The following is a 7151-nucleotide window of genomic DNA, read 5'->3' as shown; positions in this document are numbered from 1 at the left end:
CTAAGGAAGTAATCCAAAATAAGGGAAAAGCAGTATCAGTAAATATGTAATTGCAACAGTACTTAAAATGGTGTCAGATCAAAAGCAACTTAAACGTCCACCAACGGGAATGATTTTGCATATTCGATACATTTCCTTGATGGAATATCTTGCAGCCATATAAGAAAACTGCCTATAATTGTAAGTGAGAAAACAAAGGCTATGACAACTATTTTAAAACGTGTATAAAAAGCATATACAATAGACAAAGACTCAAAGGGAAATAGTCCCAAAACATTAATAGTTGCTTGTGGCTGAGTGTCTTTCTATTTTTTAAAAATGTTTCCACGTGGTCAATTTATTACTGAGGAGATCCCCATTTTGTTAAAGTTACCATATTATGCGTATCAGTGTGTATTAACTAGCAGCCCAGAAAGCACATCTTACTACAGATGATTTGATCTGACTTAGATGGTTTTATTTATTTTTAACTTAACGTTTTATTTATTTATTTAGCTACACTGGGTCTTGGGGCTTCCCTGATGGCTCAAGCAGGTAAAGAATCTGCCTGCAAAGCAGGAGACCCAGGTTCTATCCCTGGGTCAGGAAGATCTGCTGGAGTAGGAAACGGTAAGCCACTGCAGTGTTCTTGCCTGGAAAATCTCATGGACAGAGGAGCCTGGCAGATTACAGTCCATGCGGCTGCAAAGAGCTGGCCACCACTGATGATTAAGCATGCACGCACTGGGTCTTAGTTGCAGCACACGGGATCTTCAGTTGCAACATGAGAACTCCTTAGAACAATCCCTAGTTCCCCAACCAGGGATTGAACCTGGGCACACCATATTGGGAGCCTATACGGTTTTAAAATAGTGAATTATCTGCTAATATTAAGAAGTTCAAACAGTTTCACATCCACAGCTCCTAGTGAAAAATCTGAGCATTCTTCACATCCCCACAGGGTACAACTGGTCAGAATGAAGATGCTGCTGGCCCCTGCAAAAAGTCTTAGTGGTGGCCTGTTCATCACAGCTGCCACAAGTCTTCATCCAAGCCTGCTTTACTCTAACCTGCAACCTGCCTGATTGCTGGTCTGTATGATTAAGAGGGGAAAAAAAAGAACAGATGATGGAAAATGGTACCTAACTGAAATCCTTCTCTAAAGGTGAGTCACTGCATATTAGGCTTAGGCTTTGGCTGGACCATTATATCACCAGAAATTCATGGTCCACTCCACTATTATTTTCACAATACATGGCATAGGTGATTCTGGGGTCTTTCCTACCAACAAAAGGACAGTTGTACCCACCTCGATTCTCAACCCTGATCATGTTCCTCAAGCAACATTTCTGCCACTGCAATCGGTCTGCTTTTTCCTTGAAGCTCGTCCCTGGCAAGGCCCTGGCCACCTTCCTTCTCCGAGTTTAACAGGACAACAGAGGCTGACACACTTTAGACACCAGTTCACAGCCACATTGCCCGAGCTTCTTTTCCACATTAAAAATCCGAATTATTTTCTGAGTTTCTTGAGACAGGGAGAGCCAGCAGATTAAAGAAGGTACTTTCTTTCTCCATGTACGTACGTATTTGAGCTGTGATCTGACGGAACTCCAGCTCTTTTTACTGCGGGCAGATGTTGGCATTTTTCTTTTCCCAGGGGCAGGGGGTATAAAAACAGAGCCTGTGTCGTAGCAAACTAGAGACGTGGCATTGCAAGGTGTAGGGACCATCGTATCTACTGCATAAGGATGCCTCATGTTTAGAATGTCTGGGAGCCTGCTGTTTGCAAATCTCTACCCCAAAATCACCAATTACCATTAACACTCTGTGTTACATTCATTTACATAAGCCTCTGCCAAGCTACAACCTTGGTAGATAAATGAATTAGAAAGAAAACGAGCAAAAAAAATTTTTATTAAGTAATTTACTATTCTTCATATCTGATCACATAAAAGCCAAGGGAGTGATTCTGGAGTGAGGACCTTTAGTAAACACAAGGACTCCAAGCTGAATGTCCTTAACTCTTTCCTAAAGCTGGGAAAACTGTTCTTCAGGCAAGAGAGAAGATTTATTTCAGATAAAGGACAAATGCTGTCCTTTAATTAACAACATCTATCTCTGGGACAAGCCCATCAGGTATACAATACAGAAGATTCTTTTAATATAAAGGACAGATGGCAACTTCACTCTTGGGACTTTCAAGGCTGCCCCAGAAAAACACACAATTTTAAAAGGCTTTGAGAATCCCCTAAGGAGAGCCAGGCAGGAGACAAGAAAGCTTCATCGCCCCATTTACAAAGTAAACCAGAAAGTGTCTCCGAACCATCCAGAAACACTTGAAGAAGAGCCAGGGGAAGCCGAAAGGGGAAAATAATAATGTCTGCCTCGTAGTCAGACTGTGAGTCTCGTGAGTTTCCTTTCCTCTCAGCCTGAAGGGCACCTGATGAGAAAGGGTATTAATCGAAAGTGCTGAAGAGCATGCAGGGCTCCACCATCAAATGATGAGAGAGCAAAACACAACTTTCAAGCCTCCTCATTTTTCCTGCTTTTCCTTCGTCTTTTTCTAAATTGAAGTATAGTTAATTTACAATGTTGTGTCCGTTTCAAGAGAATAGCAAAGTGATTCAGTTATATGTATATATCTATTCTTTTACAGACTCTTTTCCATTAGAGGTTATTACAAGATATTAAGTATAGTGCCCTTTGCTATACAGCAGGTCCTTGTTGCTTACCTGTTTTATAGACACTGGTGTGTATATGTTTTGTTAATATCGAAAACATCCAACCGGGCCATTGCCACCCAGCTGAGCACTGGGTTTGCTTGGTAAAAGGAGGCTAAGATGAGGTCCCCAGCCCGAGTGGAATGTCTCTCCCTTTATGGTTCTCATTAATTTGACTCCACACACACATGTGTTGCTACAAGATTCCTACAGCATGTGTGAGCCCTGCCTAACTGGGTGCTAACATTGTAAACTACACATCAACACTTCTTGCCCGGGTGTTAATGTCTGTTAATGTCCTGCTGGGGAAAAGGCTCTTAGAACCAGCCCAGCGCCACAATTCAAGACTGCTTGCCGCAGGTTCTAGCCTTGGCGTGTTGATTCTAGACGGTGTATTTTATTAACAGCACTTTGGAGGGGGAGGGGTGCTAGGGCACTGTATTTGGTTTCAAGTTGCTGAGATGATCTCCACACAAGAAGCTTAAAAAGCCACATAAATCTGCAGGAATTTCGGATTGAGGACTTAACCATGTGGAATTCGGCTACTGATACCCCAGATACCAAATTAGGCTTTTCTTCTGCTGCCCTGTGATGGCTTCTAACACAAGGATACGGGGAGGAAAAGGGTTTGCCAATGTCATGGTGAGTTTCCTTGTCTGCATGTTTTCTGCAATGCCTCTGAAATGGTGTATATTTTCCTCCAACTGTATTGCCTAAGTTCCCAAGAGCACACATAATTTGCTTATATATCCAAAATGTATATATGCATGCCACAGATAGAGGTGAAGGAAGTATATATTGTGGGCTTCTTTTCTATAACATAGGAAGAATGTACACGCACACACAGACACACATATATGAAAACAAGCTAATTAAGTGACAATTTTAATCATTTGGTGGAGTTTCCTTGAGCTTTGCTTGGCGTCACACAAAGTGCATATCTAAGCCACACAACTCCACTCCTGCAAAAAATTGAAAAAAAAAAAAAGACATACACACAAGCACAACCGTCAAAACCGGATTTGCCCTTCTCTAAATTAATCCAATTATTCAAATGTCAGTTATATCTGTCACAGCCTGGCTCCTTGGGTCGAACCAAACTGTTAAAAATTAAAACTGTTTTACTTCGTTTAGTCTTTCTGCCTTTTTAGTGTTAAATCCACAGTCTCGACAAAAAGTTGTGGGATTTGACACCCAGTGCAACACAACCCTATTGCTGTCATCCATGCATAATTCACTTTGGAAATATGCACTTGCTTTAAAATGTTACTAAAATATACATGTAACATATGCTAATTGCACTGCGTTGGCTTGTAAGCTCCAGCCACTAGGTTAGATGTAAACTTCGCCAAGTGCATACACTGTACATAAAGGGATTATAAATGAAAGGAAATATCTCTGTCCCTAGCTCTGTCTCCAGCCTTGGCCAAACTGACAGCCCCAAATCCCAGTACCATCTAACATGCCCTTCCCGTGGAGAAGACAGCCTGTTCTCAGAGTCTTAATTACATCCCAGCTGACTGCCCAGCATTGCCAAAATCAGGCAACAAACGCTGGCCCTTCACTCACAATATGGTCTACTAAACAGACTCCTGGTCACACAGAAACTTTCATGATGTGGAGAAATAAAGGGACAAGCAGGAGATCAAGGGAGAGCACAAATAGTAACCTAGGGGATGGAAGAGACAGAAACAATGCTTCCCCACCACGCCAAAAAGGGAAAAGCAGAAAAGAGAGGAGAAAAGAAAAAAAGACAAACCTTCTCTTCCCAGAATCCTTGGGTACCACCGAGCAGCAGAATTTTAACACAGCTATCCTTATTACAATGAAATCAAAGCCCTACTCAGCCAGCCAAGCACTGCTGCTCCTTAAGATGGGATGCTGATACCAAGACTCAGTAGATTAATGATGGTTAAGCAAGACTCATAGCCCCACATGGATCAGGCCATAATTACAGAAGAACAGCGTGCAACATTCTACCATTGCAAATGGTATCATATGTTTTCTGGCTGGCTTTTTGGGAAGGGTTTAGCTCATTTGACATGGGCAGAAGGTACTAGAATCTTACAGTTTGTATCCACCTGTCTCTCACATCTACATACAGAAAATTAAGTTTCTTTCTGTTTGTGATCACATCGCATATAGGTGACAACCAAGACGGTCACCCAACATAGAGGCCATTCTTGGTTTGGCTCAATTCTAAATACAGACAAAGGACATAAATGAAATTTACTTTCAGGAGCTTTGGAAGGCACTTCTCCAGAGCAATAAAAACCAAGATCAGCAAACGATCCTAAAAGGGGGGTAAAAGAGAAAGAATTGCCCTGTGTATTAAAACATTGTATGCTGAGAAAACCAACAGTAGTTTCAAAAAATGAGCACCAAATTAGAAGCTACAAGGGAAATGAGAAATGAACACATTTTCAATAGGTTTCCCATTGAAACCTATTGTAGGTTTCAATTCCCATTCTACATTTGCTTCTTTTTGTCTCCCTTCTCTACAAGGATGGTGTTTTTAAAAATTAATGCACATTTAATTTTACTAATTGATTGTAGTATTGCAATTGTGTTTCTGAGGGTACCATATATTCAACACAATGGGAACAGTGCCCCCTGGCATTCGATCATGGACCAATCCTGGTTGATTTGAAATTAAGCTGCTTCTCACATGGGCAACTCCACGAAATAAGTTCCAAAAGGACTATGGATTTAGCTATTTTAATGATAGTAGAGGAGCCTCCCAAACAAAACAAAGGCAGTAGCTAGTCAAATAGCAAAAATGACTCTAGGCATCAAGTACCATTTACAAAGCACTTACATATATATACGTCTGCACGAAGTTTCAAAATTACACTGTAAGGTTGGTATTAGTCTTCCAATTTTATATAAGAGGACACTGAAGGTCAGACAAGTTAGAAGGCTCATCCAAGATAATGGGGTTTTTGACCACAAAATGCATACTGCGCTGTGCTGCTGCTCTAGAAACACAGAAGGAAGACAGGATGAAGTAACTGAATGTTGCGTGTGCACAGGGTTGGACGAATCAGGAGAACACCAGTACCTCACTTTAGGGTAGGGAGCGGGCTTCAGGCAGGTAGCAAGGTGCTGAAATGCAGCTCCTTCTAGTATCTTCCCTTCTCCCCAACATAGCTGCCCTTGGGTGGGGAAGATGAGGACATCAGAGATGCCTTTATTAGGACTTTCAAAGAGATTATAAAGTCCTAAGAGTACAACTAAGCGCTTGAGCATGCCACCACTTAAACAACACCAGCACTGTCATCCTAGGGCCACTGCTAATTCCTTCTTTATAAAATAAAATTATGCCACTAATCCCTATTATACGCGACAACATGACGCGATGTTTTATAAAAGGAGTCATTATTATATGCCTGGAGTAACAACAAGGAAACTGTTAGGATAAATGATTCTGGGACTCACAAACTAGGGTTTTGTTTTTTTTTTTGGTTGTTGTTTGTTTTTAGCTTTACCTCAGGGAAAATGCTGAGTTGAAAAAAACAAAAAAAGTTTTGTTATAATCTGAGTTTAGCATGGCTTAGGTAGAAATCATAATCTAATGCCTCATACACAGCCCTAAAATTAAATCTTTATACTGTTTTATCCTTTGAGCTGTATAAAGCTATAAGACAAGAAAACAATGGGTTCAGTATACCTTAACAGTGCTGAGTAATAGCCATGTCAATGATTCATTACTTTCTCTGGAACTTAAATAATGAAGATTTGGAATCCTGCTTCCATTATAGAGACAGACTACATTCAAACTGCATCTTGAGAATTGATACCAAACATCCTTTGGGGATAAATTCACTGCAATTTGAAGTCTGGGAAGGCAACCAAGATATTTAATGGAAAGAACATGGACACATTAAACATGTGCTTAAAGAAGAAATTTTCAAAAAGAGAAAGAAAACAACTTTAAAATCCAAGCCAATGGGAAGGGCTTCAAATTATGCTGAGAGGACATCTCACTTACTAGCAATCTATGTATCAACTAATAAAGAAAATAGAGAAAAGAGAATAAAATACTGGTTGTGTTCTGGTTCCTCTAAACATATGTCTTCTTCAAGGCTTTTTAGGCCAGGGTTTGGCAAGCTAAGGTCCATGGGCCAAATCCTGCCACCTGTTTTAGTAAATAAAGTTTCACTAGAACGCAGCCCCCACCCTCGACCAGGTTCATTTATATATTGTTGACGGCAGCTCGTGTGCTTCGAGAGCAACTGTGACAAAGACCATGTGGCCCAAAGCCTAAAATATTTACTATCTGACCTTTTACAGAAAAAGTCTGCCAACTCCTGGCCTTGAAAAAGACCTGCTGTGATCCATGTGGCAGGGAGCTCAACCAATTCTAAATAACTCAGGCTTGTGGAAATGGGTTTAAAGTTTATATTTGAAGAATTACACTTTGTTTTATGCTCTGGCAGGGTTTTTCGTTTT

General features: G+C 40.7%; 1 protein-coding gene across 6 annotated transcripts in view; it reads right to left on the bottom strand.

Annotated features, from left to right (window-relative positions):
- The window catches only part of FTO (FTO alpha-ketoglutarate dependent dioxygenase), a 423982-nt gene that overhangs the window by 147983 nt on the left and 268848 nt on the right, over positions 1–7151 (bottom strand). The window lies entirely within an intron of this gene.

This window comes from Bos taurus, chromosome 18, assembly GCF_002263795.3.
Source record: "Bos taurus isolate L1 Dominette 01449 registration number 42190680 breed Hereford chromosome 18, ARS-UCD2.0, whole genome shotgun sequence".
Classification (NCBI taxonomy): Eukaryota; Metazoa; Chordata; class Mammalia; order Artiodactyla; family Bovidae; genus Bos; species Bos taurus.
Note: the sequence above shows the minus strand (reverse complement) of the source record. Positions and strands in the feature narration are given on the sequence as shown.